We start from the raw sequence: 14,933 nt of genomic DNA on the forward strand, positions 1-14,933 counted from the left end.
GTTACAGAAGTTTTTGACCATTAAAGAAAGGAGAAAGCAGAGAAGTATTCTCTCTTTACTCAGACTTAAAATTGACTGTTTTATATCCAATATGGAGGAAGACTCAAACCTGAATAAATGGAATCTTTAACGGAGAACTTTTTAACCTTTTACACCTCACATCAGATCAGTATCCATATTCTCCATATTATTCTCTATAAATGTCCTTAGGTGCTGACAAGGAGAATTTGTTTAACAATCATAAGCCTTTTTAGTTAGTGATAATTTCCTTTATTCTCGAGACCTTAATGGTTAATTTAGGGGTGACATTTTAAGGAGAAATTAGATGCTCGTTACTCTCAGGGGTGAAAACGTTAAAAAAATCTGAATCTGAATTTACCACAACAATAATGATTCCTTTGCGAGCTTAGTTTCTCAAATTACATTTATTTGAAATAAATATCGATTATGTCACTCTGACTATAGATTCTGTTTTCTTTTATTTTCCTATTCTTGGTCATTCCCATGAGCCCTCAGGATGCCTGTATTGTCCAGTCCTCTCTTCTGCTTCCTCGCTATCAGTCTCTCTCCAGCTATCGTACGGAAGTTTCTCAGATAATTTAGACGGTTGGCAAGGCGACTGTTTAGTCTACCTGTTTCATCGGCAGTCACCTGCAGAGAAAAAAAGAAGTAAAAATTGTAGTCAGAAATTTTAATTATGCTCCACTTCAAATAAGCATCATTAGCTTCAGAAATTCACAAGACGCGGAGTCTTTAATGTGAAAATCCGAAAGCGAGACCGAAAAATTTTAAAAATAAACCTTTCTACTGCTACCATCATGTCGCTCATATTCCATCAAGATTTTTCGTTGATGACAGGAGTATGTTGCGCTTAGAGTCACTATACCCACATTTTTTTTAGCGTTTATTTGCGATGTTCCAGCTTTCATAACCCATGCCAATATTTTCAAACGGCAGCGATATAAGATATCCGTCTCCCACAACGATAATTCGGAGTCTAAATCCTTTGCCGTTTGAACGAGTTCTGGAGTTATTGGAGAGCTCTGAAAGAAATTCGAGACTCCTAGACTAACAGCAAAAAGGCTGACGAGATTCGAGATAGGATAAAAATATTGTGAGAGCCACGATTTTATAGAGCACCATTCTTAACAACTGGTTCAAAATAGAGTGTTAGTCAATAGATTCATAAGCTATAACTCTGATGTTCACCGGTTTAAGATAAAAGCTATATATTTAACATTTCAAAACATATTGTTCCAGAGAGAGCAACAACCTTCGTATTGGAAAGATGGCGAAGTATTTCTGAAATGTTTGAGCAATTTCCGTATGTTCGGGAGGAAAGGAGTAGCGTTTTAGCCCTCAAACCGTGTTTCCTTGTTCCCTAGCATTTTCTTATATCGAATTTGATTATTTTGTCCTCTAGAATAAAAATTTGTACAAACCTGTCTTTTTCCGCAGTTGTACTGATAGGGACAGCTCCATGATTGCACCAACATAAAATTTTGAAAGGCAAGAACGAACAAAAAGAACAGAGTTAGGACAGCTTGATACTTCATCTTCACGATAGAATTTCGAAAGTGTTGTCAACACAGTTTCCTGATGTGAATGCTGAATTCGATCGCAATCCCGCTTAAATGAGTGCAAAATGTGATGAATTAATAAGTAGCTTGTTAAGGCAACAAATTACCTGATATGAAAAGTTGGCCGGCTTTTTATTTATTTCAAGTAATGTTTGCATAATTTTGTATGGCCTTTAAGTGTTAAATAGCGTGCTTATCAATCAATTCTGTCTTTAGAAGACCGCGCCCTCGATTCATTCTCAATTTGTTTATACGTCCTTGCATCGCCGCAATAAAACTTTAATTATGTACTTTATATAACGAAAAAGAAAGGCTGTTTTCATTTGGAAACCCTACAAAAATGTTCCATCAGAGAACGTCGAGCATCGTGGGGTGACCTAACATACAACGCTTTGTACGTGCTCTCTGATTATTTCAAAGGGAGATTATTTTTTTAGAAAAATTAGAGGAGATTGTTGCGTATTTATTTAACGAGTGCTATTACTTTTTAAAGTACATTTAAGTTGCGTCGGCGGGCAAGTGAAACATCCAACAGTTCATTTTGTACTTAAGGTTGATGAATGTAAATGATCCGCCCTAGCAAATTTCGGAAAGCTGGCGTTTTTAGCGCTTTTGAGTGTAACCTTTCGGCCGAAACAAAGTGTTTTGTTCCATTTGTTAGTTTTAACCTAAAATCTTTATAAAAAGGCGACACTGACAGCTTTTTAGAGGTCCTAAAAATGAAAGAACTCAAGAGAGTAGTGCTAAAAAGGAATTGAAGTAAAAAAAAAAAAAGGGAAAGAGAGAGACTGACAGAGAGACAGAGAGAATAATAAAGAAATTCGTAAATCTACTCAAGAGAAAAATTGCAAAATGACCCTCCGGCCCCACTCAAAAAGAAAATGAATGGAAAACACCGAATTTCACCTGCAGCTTCTCGCCGATAATACAATCCCCTTTACGAAAGAGCCCCGTAACTTGCTTCAGTCGCTGAGTTAAAACGAAATTTAATTTGTGGCAAAATTTTTTAATATTGAGGCTTCTCGACATGTTGTCACAGAACTACGAGTCAATCATTTATCGAACTATATTACCCTTGTTTCCCAAATCATTTAAGTTCCCCTGTCTTTTTTTCTTTCTTTCTTTGTTCCCAATGAAGAATTATGTCTAGGGGGTTTTCTCATCAAGTTAATATCTCTCCTGAATTGAAAACCCAACCTACTTGTTGCATAATTGAGTCCGAATTATTTTAATAGTCATTTTAAAGTGAGATAATTTGGGCAACAAATTGAAAAAAAATTGAAAACAATTATCTGTATTTTTCATTATAAAAGATCTAATGAGAACACATCACCTATATCTGTAACTGACCAATCTTTGTATTTCAAAAGCAACAGGTGAATGCAAAAAAATTATGCTTATTTATTTTTTCTCTCCAACAGATGAGCGAATTCAATTTTTTTTTAAAGTCCACTATTGAAGCCGGAATAATAGAGCGCTTTAATTTCGTTGTATGTAAGTTTTACGCACATTTCAAGGCATAGGAAACGAAAGTACGTCTGTGGTCTTAAGATCAATTGCAGTGGCAAGTTTAAAAACCTTGCATTGCTACTTCGGAAACTAAATTTATGCAATAAGAGGTCGTTCAGACTTCATCCAATTGACCATGAATCCATGCATAGCGGGAAACTGTATAAAAATTATTTCGATAAGCACGCCACTGTATTTGACAGGTTTTTAACAAGTTTCACGATAAATTATGATTGCGAAATTAATTATAGCCGATATTTCAATTATGAATAAATAAAGATTCTTGTCCATCACCGCATCTAATTGCAACGGCTAATCTATCTACTTTGGCGTCAAAAGAAATTTTAATTATTTCTGACTTTAAAACTCAGTCCTCAGTGAAACCTGTTTGCCATTAGAATGTTTCCTCGGTTAAATATTTTTACTAAACCAAAAATTTCAGCAAGTCTAATAATTCTCATGTTACCAAACAATCCTTTTTTTTTATTGCCCACCTCAGAACATTTTTGTTAATGAGAGGTTGATGTGAGAGGTTGTTTGAGTTTGTCGATATAATTTTATAAGCAACGCTCCCACCAACTACTACAAATGGTGTCAATAATTCGAATTTCAAAACCCTTTCTTTAGCAGATGTTCTACAGCTCCAAAGGGGCGTTTTTAAGCTTGATTCTGACAGTGGTAAAATCTTAATTAACCCTTTACACCCTAACATCAGTATACATATTCTCTGTGCTGTTCTTTATACATTTCCTAAGGTGCAGACAAGGAGAATTTGTCTAACAATCAAGAGCTTGTCTAGTTGAGGATCATTTCCTTTATTCTCACGGCCCTAATATTTGATTCAGTGGTGATATTGTTAGTAGAAATTAGGAGCTAGTCATTAGCATGTTATGTTTTTATGTCATATCAACTTGAGAAAACGTTTTTTTTTCTTTTTCCATTTGCGAAAATTGACAGGATTTCAATTTATTTCTGTAGTTAGTGTTGTGAACATTTCTCTTTTTGACATTATCGCAGTAAGTCTTTCAAAAGATCCACAAACACCAGAGAGTATGACCCATTTTATGCAAAATATATGTCAAAGTAAAGCTAACAACAGATCATGAGGTTTGGAACAGTTTTAAATTGAGTATTGAGAGTGATCCTGAATTGCTCTCCGGTTTTCAAGCGCTCTGAGATTGGTCTAGAAAATGCGCGCCAACATCTCAATCAATCGCGTGGCAGAGTAGAACCAGTTTCAACTTAGTCACTCGCGTTTTCCCGCGCTTCGATGCAAACAGGTTGCCCGTTTTTACTTTGAGTGCTCACTGATGACATTAAACGCTGTTCTGCCTGGAGGTTGTAATTAGTTTGGTTTTTCTACAGTCAATTAATAACTGCTTTTATATTGATATAAAAAGCCTAAAATATTTCACCTTTATACGAATGAGCCTGATAAGCCGGCTTGTTACTTCTGACTTCGCCTATTTAAGAAATGCCTAAGGGCGAAGTCGGTTTTTGTGAGAAAAGTGAGTCATTTTCCACAGGAAGACTTTCTAGAAGCAGAAATCCCTTTTCTCGATTGTATCGCCAAAAACTTCGTAAAATATGGTAATTGAAAGCTTTGATCTAGTCCAACTAGCTGGCTCACTAACATCAGCTAATTCCTTCGTTACAACATATGCAGCTTGTAGTGATAAATTTTACTTGTGCAGACCAAGTAGAATGGCAGTGAGTTTTATCTGTTCAATTAGCTTCAATGAAAGTAATCCTAAAGAAAAATAGACCATGAATTTCCCTTAACTCCTAAGATCTGATTGCTTACTCTCCCCTCTAGCTGCTACACATTTTCTTGTAAATAAGTTATGAGAATTTGGTGTTAGATCAAGATAACAACTTCTACCTGTTAAGTTTGAGTATTCTCATTACCTGTTTGTTGGATAATATATGGAGAGAGAAATTACATGTTAATTACTGAAAGAGTTAAAGGATAGAGAAGGAAAGACAGCTGTGAATTGAATATAAAAAAATCCCTGCAGTGGGAAAAATAACTGCTCGAGAACGCATGGAAAGTCTGCTTGGGTGATTAACTCCCGCCAAAAACTCCTCAGCTTATTAAAAATAATTTATTCCCATTTTATTCTCATTGCCAAGAAGATATAAAAAAAAAAAAAAAAGAAATCGTTATCGTTAAGCAAGAATGAACTGAACCTGGAGACCAATGCTTGTAAGGGTTTCCTGATCATTGAACACACACAAGTCACACAAGTAAGTTTGTTCAAAGCAATAGTGCCAATTTATAATTTGATTCTATTTATTCATTGTTTGTTATCTACTGTGGTTTACTTATTATTTTGTCGGTTTAGCAAGGGGTTAACATTTAATTCCGTTCTTTATCATTCCCATCAGCCACTGCGATATCTGGAGTGTCCAGTCCTCTCACGTTTTCCATCACTTCCTCCTCCGGCCTAAATATCTTGTTTCTTTCAAGATGGCTAACAACGGCTTCATTTCGCCTCAACTAGGACAAAGATCACCAAAAGTAAATTTCTTAATGGTGAAAGATAACTGAAGTTAGTCTACAGGGTTCATCTCAATGAACGTAACCCGTTTTCTATAGCATAAAGCGTAATCTCGTACCCAGATCCTACAATGTACCACCTCTTGGCCGTGGAACGTCTGGGTACGAGACTCCGTTAAGCAATTAGAATTAAAGCTACACTCCGCCCTTCTTCCCTTGTCAACGAGATAACAGTCCATCGCAGAGTTACCCTCCCCTCCCCAGGATTTTGACACTTTGTCGATAACCCAGTGACGCTCCAAGAAGAACTGTCAGTGTGAAGTGTCTTTTTCAAATTGTACTTTTTTTTTTCTTTTTCCCTTTCCAAAGCGTTCCAATCGCACATGAACAAAGAAGGAAATAAAAAAAAAAGAAAAGAAAAAAAACCTGTGGTCATGATAGGTTGTCATGGTTCATTAACAACTTGTCTATTAATTTGTTGGACAGGTAACTATTTCAGTTAGTAGTAAAGTTTTCGGAAGAAAATTAATGTATGTCATCTGAAAAGCATCCCTGATTGTTTTTATAAAAAAAGAGAATTTGTTTTTCCACGGCAGAACTCAAGAATTTCTTTTTGGAAATACGAATTCAGAAAAAGTCTAAAAACGTATGGGTTAAAAAGTTGAAGCAAATTGTAATTAATGGCAAACCTTTTGTTTTCTTCCACATCTGGAGTCGAAGGGGCAGTTCCACCTTCTAGAACTGGAAGCCAACACAAAACCAGGAATTGCTAAGACAAAAACATAAAAAAGGGCGAAGGCAGTTCGCGAATCCATTTTCGCTCCGATTTTGTTTGTTTAAACTTCTGAGGGCTTCTCGCTCACGATTGTGAATATAGAAGCAAGAAACTCGAAACCCTTCCTTTTAAACGGTCCGACAGCCTGCTTGAAAATGTCATCTTTTATTTGTAGAGAAAAAGAAACGTTCTCCCAATGTGAGCGCGGCTTTTTGCGCTCAAGTACTTTGGTGTATATACATATATGTATATTGCAAAACGATTCTTGGTAAGCTTTATAAAAACCAAGAACACTTAGCCGGTATACACCAAATTGAAAAAATGTTTACGTTTGCAAGTGTCGCTCTTTTTTAACTCTGGCCGAAAATCCCATTTTTTTACTGTTCCACTTAATATATTTATTTTCTTCTGCAGGCCTTCAAGCTACTTGTATGTAAATGGGAAAGATTTAATTTTCTATAGCCTTCAGGGGTCCTCTAAAGTCGTTGAAAACGAAACAGTCTTAAGATGATGTACACAATCATTATAAATCGTCCGACGGCAGTTTCATCGGGTGATGGAACACAAAAGCTTTTCAAAGCACTGCCTGACTGTTTTTGTGAGTGTACTTGAAAAAAGAGTCAATTATACTTTCTATCCTCTTTGGTGAAGATTTAATGAAAAGAGCTGCAACCGTTAACACGCTCGTATGAAGATAATTTTCCTCGATTTTCTTAGTATTTCGAGGGGAGTGAAGATCGTTATAAGAAATACGCATTTGAGAAGTTTAATCAAGAAGGATTCATGTTCCCTCTCATGAGGAAAAACTAGCCCAAAATTAATCTCATAAAATCTTGGCTGGTTTGAGTTTCGACGGTAAATCAAACTGCAGTAGTGGGAAACAATTCGAACATTGCTTTATAAGTTATTGATCAGGCGCAGGGGACTGTGAAGAATCTCGCTAATCTGGCTGGCCCGAATGACCGGACGGATTTTGTTATCTGTTTATGGGAGAACTTTCACTCCGGTCACCGAGCGGAGATTTCAAACCAATGACTGCTCGCTAAATCATTTTAGCAGAATTACATGCTGATTAAGATGAGCAATGAGCGACCTCACATTCTTTTCCGGTGCCAAGGGGTATTCTTATAAGAAATATTCCAGCCGGTTGCCGTGATCTCAATAACCGGAAAGAACATAAGAAAACACCGCAACTTTTACAATAGAAAGAGTGGTAAGGTACGATCTTAGAGGCTGAATCAATTCTGTTGGACGGGCTTGTTATGAAGCCCGCAGCCTCCGAAAGTTTTTTACGAGAGTGTTTAAAAACAAGTAACTTTGGAAGGCGTAAAATTAGCAGGTATTCGTTTGGTTAATTATACTTCTGATCCAAAGATTGTGATGTAAAAATACAAAAACAGAGACCAATGGAAAATAGAACTATTGCAATCGCTGTCAATATTTTTCACAAATAGTCTTCATATTATGATTTGGTTTTACCAATGGGTTGATAACTTAAATTGGCCACCGTAAAGAGTTTCCAAAGCTGACGTTTCCAGCGCAAGCCGGCTTCGTCATTCGCTCTGAAGAAGAGCTAACACAAGAAAATTCATCCTAAGAAACTCTTTATGGTGGCCAATTTACATTATCAACCCAGTTGAACCAAATTATTTTGTAATACCCCATGCCAGCCACCGACGCATCACACAGTTTCTTTAGAAACTGTTCCGTTTTATTTCTTGAGTGTTCTTCTTTTATTTCTTGAGTTGCCGCAATTAAAGGATCATGCATTATACTATCATCGGGACGGATTTTACCGACATTAATTGAAAGCTTTACCGCATTACTTTCTGAGCTCTTTCAGTGTCAAGAAACGAAAGTTTTCAAAAAACCCCTCTTCAATTTTCCGTTGATGACGTGCTCAACATGAAATAAGAAAGCCGGTGTCCGTTACTCGTGTTGAAACAATAATGACTTCGGCACTCGCTTTTTGTGCCTCCGTATGGGAACAGCTTTAGGTACTTTTACAGACATCGTGCTATGCTAAATAACCAAGTAACCTCTTTCATAACCGTTTAAAAAGGTTTGATGCAGCTTACATCACAGAGAAATTACTTCTTGAGAAATTTTGAAAGGCGATTCTGTAACGGGTACAAATGTCTCTAGATATTGTCACGTGTTGCAATTCCTTTGGAATTAAGCTAAAAGATTTTAGGTTGGAATTCGACATTAAAGCGGCAAATAGAACGTTTGTATTCTTTCAGATCTTTTATTATGGTGTAAACTTGTAAAACGACTGACATATAATTTTCGGTGTAGAAACTCACTTTACGTTTGTCACGAATATATATTTTTCAATTTACCAGGGACCCATCAGCTTACTTGCTGAAACCTGGCAGGCTAATTTTTTATGTGTTAACCTACTTCGCTTTTGAATGCAAATTACTTAGCACAATCCGTGTAAACGGAAATTTCATCAGCTCTCGAAACGTTTTCGTGTGCTTGTGGTCACATGGGAAAGAAGGAAGTTTATCAAAACATGACGTAGTGTAACAAGCGCTCTAATTGTTTGGAAAACACCCCTGTCGTTTCCTGTACCAGTAGATCCAAAATGATATCTGTCTTCCTTCTTTTCCTTCTTTTTCCTTTCCTGATCAAACTTTCCATCAAATTAGTGGTTGCCATGGTAACCCTATTCAGTCGCCTTGGGCCAATGTTTTACTGTTCATTTCCATAAGCCTACGTGGTGATTACAACCGCAAACCTATGGATTATAAGCAGGCGAGTGGGGGGAATATTGCTTAAGATAACAGCTTTTTCTTGCCGTACGATAAGCTTTTGTTTTTCCCTTGAGTTGCCACAAGATGTTACCGCAATTTAAGATCATAGCAACAGTTAGCTCGTGTTTCACACTTTAACTGGCGATAAAATTTGAGGTTACGATATGCTGCTAAAACGCTCTATTCTTAGAATGAAAAGGGTAATGGAAACTCCAGCCAAATGTTCACGACTGACAGTCTTAAAAGGCGAAAAACAAAACTTTGCATTCAACGTAAAGAAAATCGCAGAAAAATGCTTTCGAACGTCAAAATGGAGTCGACAAAACAAAAAGGAACAAAAAAAGGCCGAGTATGCAAAAGATTGAAATTGATATGATACGATGATAGCTGAATTTTTTTTATAGCTGTGAGCGGTTAAAGTCAATTTAGGGCCACTCTGTAATCTATTGGTTGTAAATAGAGGAAGAGTTTGAGCAGTCATCTCGGCGACAGTGTGGGCACTGTCGATATTAATTAAAAAGAAAAATATTAAGGCCATTCAGTTGTCAATTATTCTGCTATTGATATCTCGATCCATCTAGTTTCAGGTTACAGGTTGTCAGTTTTTTTAGCTAGCCACGGTCTTGGTTAGAAACAGTTAGTGAGTGAAGAAATTCGTCTGAGAGATGTGTTTGTATCAAGTTGTTAAAAAATTCCAGCTGCCCAGTTTATCGTTCTACAATTTTTTTTTTCGGAAGCTGGCTTAAGTATAAATTTGCGAAAGAAGACGAAATTTTTACATACACAGTTAATGATTCTACCATTAACATTAGCGTTTTGTTCGATTTTCGCCTTGTTACTGTTAAGCAAACCACGAAGGCAATGGAAGCGAGAACGTGGCAAAACAAAAGATCTGATAAGCAGAACAATAGCTCAGCACGTGCGTTTTAAAACTTTGTGAAATCCTCAGAACTTGCGTGCTCTGAGATCGGAAACCCCGGCGAAAATTTATTTAAGTTTCCATTTGGCACGTAATGCTATTCACATGCGTTTTGTTGAAGTTTAAGTGTGGAAAATACATCCAGCCATTCGAAATATTCTACCCCAAAATACAAATTTATTTTCTAAGCGCGTCTTCCCCTGCGTTTCAATTCTGAATGAGAAACGAGAAGAAACGTTTGTGATTTTCCAGAGCTCTATTTGCACAACACAAGGATCTCAGTTTCACGGTTTCATCTCAAAATAATATAGCTTGCGAAGTTAAAAGGCCTCAAATCTCCTTACATGGCTTGAGGTCTCCCAGTTTGCTTTCAGTCTAGAGATCATGTCTATGACAAAACTAACAAAAGAACTTGAAAATTGATGGTAAATGCTTACATATCAAATGATAATCTGTGAATAATGTTAAGAAAGTGTCTTTTACATAGCTGTGAAGACCGTTTGATTGCGATCGCGAGAAAGTGAGAGTACCTTGTACAAAGACTTGTTAAATAATTTGCAAATAAGAGACTAGTTTATTTCTCTATCAGATCAGTTATAAATAGATAAAATACGTACTACTAGCACCCTAATTAGTCCAAAACCTATTGTTTATAGAACCAGCAAATCCATAGGAAATAGAATTTTATTTTATAAAAGCAATAGTTTGCAGTATTTATCAATTTGGCGGCGTTATGTTGGAAGAACACTCGAAAACTGGTTTGTGGTTGAATCACTCGCCTCCGGCTCTTTATTCCCAAATTTTTTTTCGTGCTCTTCAACATCCCAGCTGATTCATTACACCGGTAAACCAGTACAAACTGCAGTCTATTGCTTACGATTATGATTCGGAGCTACTTCAAGTTATTAAATAAAAGTAACTGATAATATATATCTTGTTAAATCGCACATGTGGCGAGTATGGGTGCGCACTGATAAGGCGTTTCAGGTAGCAAAGCTGGCAGTGTGCATTGACGGGCGTGAATTTCGTCGATCTCACGCGCTCTTGCGTGATGAACGTGGGATAACGGGCGCGAATTTTGTCGCAGTCCAATCGGTGAAATCGAAAGATAAGGAAGTTTTCTAGTGTCGCATAATTTTATCGTAAGTCAATCAACCTCAATTTTTTGGGGGTTTGCGACTCTGTAAAAAAAATGAGTTTATGAGCCTCGTGTATGCAGGAAAGGTTTTTATCTTTTCCCACAAACGTGGGCTTTTTAAGTAGGAACAGCTACTAAAATTAATTCCCATAAAATCACTACAAATTGCACGCAATAAAAATTCTACTAACGAATCTTCCAGGAAGGTTCGCATTAAATTTTGTCGGCCATCCTTCCCAAAATGCCACTTAAGAATGACGGTTTCTTTTGTGTGTCGATGAGAGCTGAGCCAGTGAATGAATACATAATTAGTTCAAGGAAACAAGCCACAACCACCTTTTCGGGAAGTGTATTTGAAGACAAAGATTGTTTTTAACTTCTCATACGCTTAAGGCAAGACGAAAATACGTATTTCGGTCTAAAAGTAGATGTCTGACACAACAAAACAACTTATTCGTACGTATTTGGGTTTTTACGGTTCATTAAACCTGAGTTTGATTACAACGAAATAGCCTTATTTTTAGACGATCGATTAATAATGCACTTAAGGAATGTAAACTCCTTGTCTTGCATTCGTGACTCTGAATCCGTTTCTTGTGAAGCTGACGGAATTAAAGGAAAGTTTGTAAACCGCAAAAGATGCGAGTAGTAATGAAACCAGTCAAGCTCTTGTTTCCAGCCAGAATACAGAGAGATCGATAACAAAATCATATATAGACATTAATTACCCTCATCTATCATCTGATAACCGACAAATTTATGACGCGTACTCAGCCATGTGAACGCGTTAAGTATGAACAAAATGAACAAACCTCCAGAATTTTTTCATATTTCAACTGTTTGTTCAACGGAAAATCGTCGCGTTACAAGCTCATTTGACGATGTATTTCCTCAAATGAAATGAATAACAACAATTTGCCAAATTCTCTACACGTAAGTAGGGTTCGGCCAAGACCACCTTGAAAACTTATTATCAGTGGTATAGAACGAACCTTTTGTGAGCTATGTCATTTTGAATTGGAGGCGTTATGAAAGAGCACTCAGCGGTCAGCGCTTGTCAATTGAGGTGGACATTCAAATGAACGATTGATGACAATTCTATGAAAAATTATCGTGCAGTCTTTGTTCTCAATGAGGTCGGTGGTGGCTGACGCCGAGAAAGTTCGCCTAAGCTGCTTAATAATTCAAACTTTTTAGTATTTAATCAGTAGATGCATTAAATGCTAAATGAATGATGGATTTTTCAAACCGTATTATTAAACATGTGGAAAGGGGTGTCGATAGCCACGCCACTTATTCTTGAAAAGCTGTGACACATTACTTTTTAAAAAAAAACCTGCTGTCTTTTCTTTTCAATGTGCTAACAAAATGATTAATTATTTACAACATCTTTGTAGTTATAAATGGCATGCGACTCTCATTTTTACCAAAGCAAGCTTGGAGCAGGAGACATTTATTGACTTTCAAGATGAAATCAAGAGCTGTATCAGCGCTCATCCTTGTGTTCATTCTGGCCATTCCGCATTGTGTGCTTAGCCAATCGGGATGGCTGTGTCCTTTCGACTATCGTTGTGGGAAAAGAGAGGTTTGTAGAAAAACTGGCTCGAATTATTTGTGAGATTTTTTTTCATCAGCTGTTGATATCATTAATGTCATTCACGGCTCGATTAGAAGCACTTGGAAGAAGTGTTCAGATCATCAAAGTTTTTAAAATCTAGGGTGACGCCATTTTACAACTCAGAATCTACGTGATGATCCACATCTGCGATCCCACTGCTGCTTATGAAATCCTTCCACTCTCGAGATCTCATTAGTAATTTTCCTTACTGTCTACAATACAATTCTTAAGATGTCAGTTTGTAGAATTTAGTATTGAATCAACAAACAGTCGCCTAGTTAATTTTTTTCTTTATTCTCATCACTTTTCTGATTGATATTGTTAAAAGAAATTCTGTCTTAGTCCCTATGGGAGTTAACGCAGAGGCCAATTGGACAGCGTCGAGGGTCTGGATTCGAGCCTAAGCAATGCCGTTGTGTTGCGTTTTGTGGGCAAGCAACTTAACCCTAGGTAATATAATGAGTTCTCGGCGAACTATCTGAGAAATCTGCTTGTCTAGGCAGAATAGCGACAATAGTACTCCAATCATACTTAGGAAACCGCGTAGGAAATTATGAAGCATGTGACCCACAACTCATCTTTTTGGAAAAAAATGAAATATGACTATTCTTGCAGATAGATGACAAGGCAGCTCTCTCAAACAGCCGCTTAGCAAATCGACTTCGCCTACTCAGGAGTATCTATTCGCTATCAGATGGAAAAGATTCATTGATGAAATCTACCAGAGGACTCGCTAATGAAAGACTTCCTGAAAGCACGGGAGAATAATCAAGAATGAAGAAAATATCTATAGATAAACGTTCTGATAAATCTAGATTTATGAAATGTTATAATCAAATTATTTAGATATATAAGAATGTTATTCTGATTAAAATAACTTGAATTAATCTTCTAAATATAATGGGAAATAAAATTATTTCATTGCAGCAGCTCGCCGCCTATTTCTAAGTTCTGTCTTCAACTTTCTTAGACCTCAGAGGCTTGAAAACCACTTTCAATAATATTTTAGATGAACTATTATCATCCTAAGCTAAGCTTGTATGCATCACATAGGAAGGTAAGACTTTCAATAACTTTTTCAGTGAGTGGCTGGTTATGGCGATATAGGCCGCTTTTCGTAAGACCCAACGCATGCACAAACATGAGAGCCTGCTTGCAGGCTCAACATGCCCAGACGGTGGTGAGAGGTCTTAAAGGCGGCAGAAGACCACTGGTAGCCGAATTATAAAAACCCTAGGGAATGAATAACCCCCTCCTCCCAACGACACACGCGCGAACAACATGTTTTGTACCAAGGCATAAAGAAAAAACGAAAACAAATCCCCATTTCGTTAACCATTCAGAATTTTAGATACTGTGTTTAGTTTATCCGATCAAAAAATCATAGATATTACGCGTTCCATGAATGAATTGGTTCACATCATTCAATTTGAGCCTTGGAACAAAATTACCTCAAATGAGCTTTGTATTCCCTAATCTACCAGCAGTTGCTCGTCAGCCTTAGAATCTATCATGCAAAGCATATTGAAATACACGCTCCAGTAACAAGCCAATCTGGGTTACTTCGTTGATGCGGCACTGCTTTTGTTACTTCGTCATGCTAATCATAGTGGATCTTCCAGGAATTTAAACCTATTACTCCCCCCGGGATGGGCGACCAGTCGATCACAAGGTTATATACCTCAGCATTTCATCAAGCTTCCCTGATAATTTGGCGGTACCCATTTATACTCCTGGGTGAAGAGAGGCGCTGTGAGGGTGAAGTGCCCAAGAACACAACACTTTGACTCGGCCAGGTCTCGAGCCCAGACCTCTCTACCAGGAGTCCAGCGCATTAATAAATTTACCACAGCGTCTTCCCATACGTTTTCAAAGACAACGTTTTTTTTATCTCTAAATTTCTCTAATTTTAGAGGAATATCCGAAAGAGGCTTCCTTTGTTTATGTGCCATTTTTCCATTACTTACTGGTAAACCGAGCCGAACCAGAGCAAATGTCTCTTCTGTAAAAACAGGAGACGTGACTTCAAGAATAGAACCTTTGTGGTTTGGCCTTGTTTGAAAGTTTTTTTTGTTTTTGTTTTTGGCCTTGTTTGCAATGCCGGCATTTGCCGTTGCTGACCACAGTTAAATTTC

General features: G+C 37.2%; 3 long non-coding RNA genes across 3 annotated transcripts; 1 reads left to right on the forward strand and 2 right to left on the reverse strand.

Moving 5' to 3' along the window:
• Positions 1-247: 247 nt before the first annotated feature.
• LOC149040988 (uncharacterized) lies at positions 248-1,694 on the reverse strand. Its single transcript, XR_016189043.1, has 2 exons — positions 1,443-1,694; positions 248-651 (listed from the first exon to the last, which is right to left on the reverse strand). It is a non-coding gene; the product is annotated as an uncharacterized LOC149040988 (long non-coding RNA).
• Positions 1,695-5,358: 3,664 nt separating this feature from the next.
• On the reverse strand, positions 5,359-6,506 carry LOC113679161 (uncharacterized). Its single transcript, XR_003446968.2, has 2 exons — positions 6,279-6,506; positions 5,359-5,589 (listed from the first exon to the last, which is right to left on the reverse strand). It is a non-coding gene; the product is annotated as an uncharacterized LOC113679161 (long non-coding RNA).
• A 6,071-nt stretch (positions 6,507-12,577) lies between these two features.
• Positions 12,578-13,727, forward strand: LOC149040989 (uncharacterized). The gene is made up of 2 exons (XR_016179463.1): positions 12,578-12,765; positions 13,414-13,727. It is a non-coding gene; the product is annotated as an uncharacterized LOC149040989 (long non-coding RNA).
• Positions 13,728-14,933: the final 1,206 nt, after the last annotated feature.

This window comes from Pocillopora damicornis, chromosome 8, assembly GCF_964200805.1.
Source record: "Pocillopora damicornis chromosome 8, jaPocDami1.2, whole genome shotgun sequence".
Taxonomy (NCBI): Eukaryota; Metazoa; Cnidaria; class Anthozoa; order Scleractinia; family Pocilloporidae; genus Pocillopora; species Pocillopora damicornis.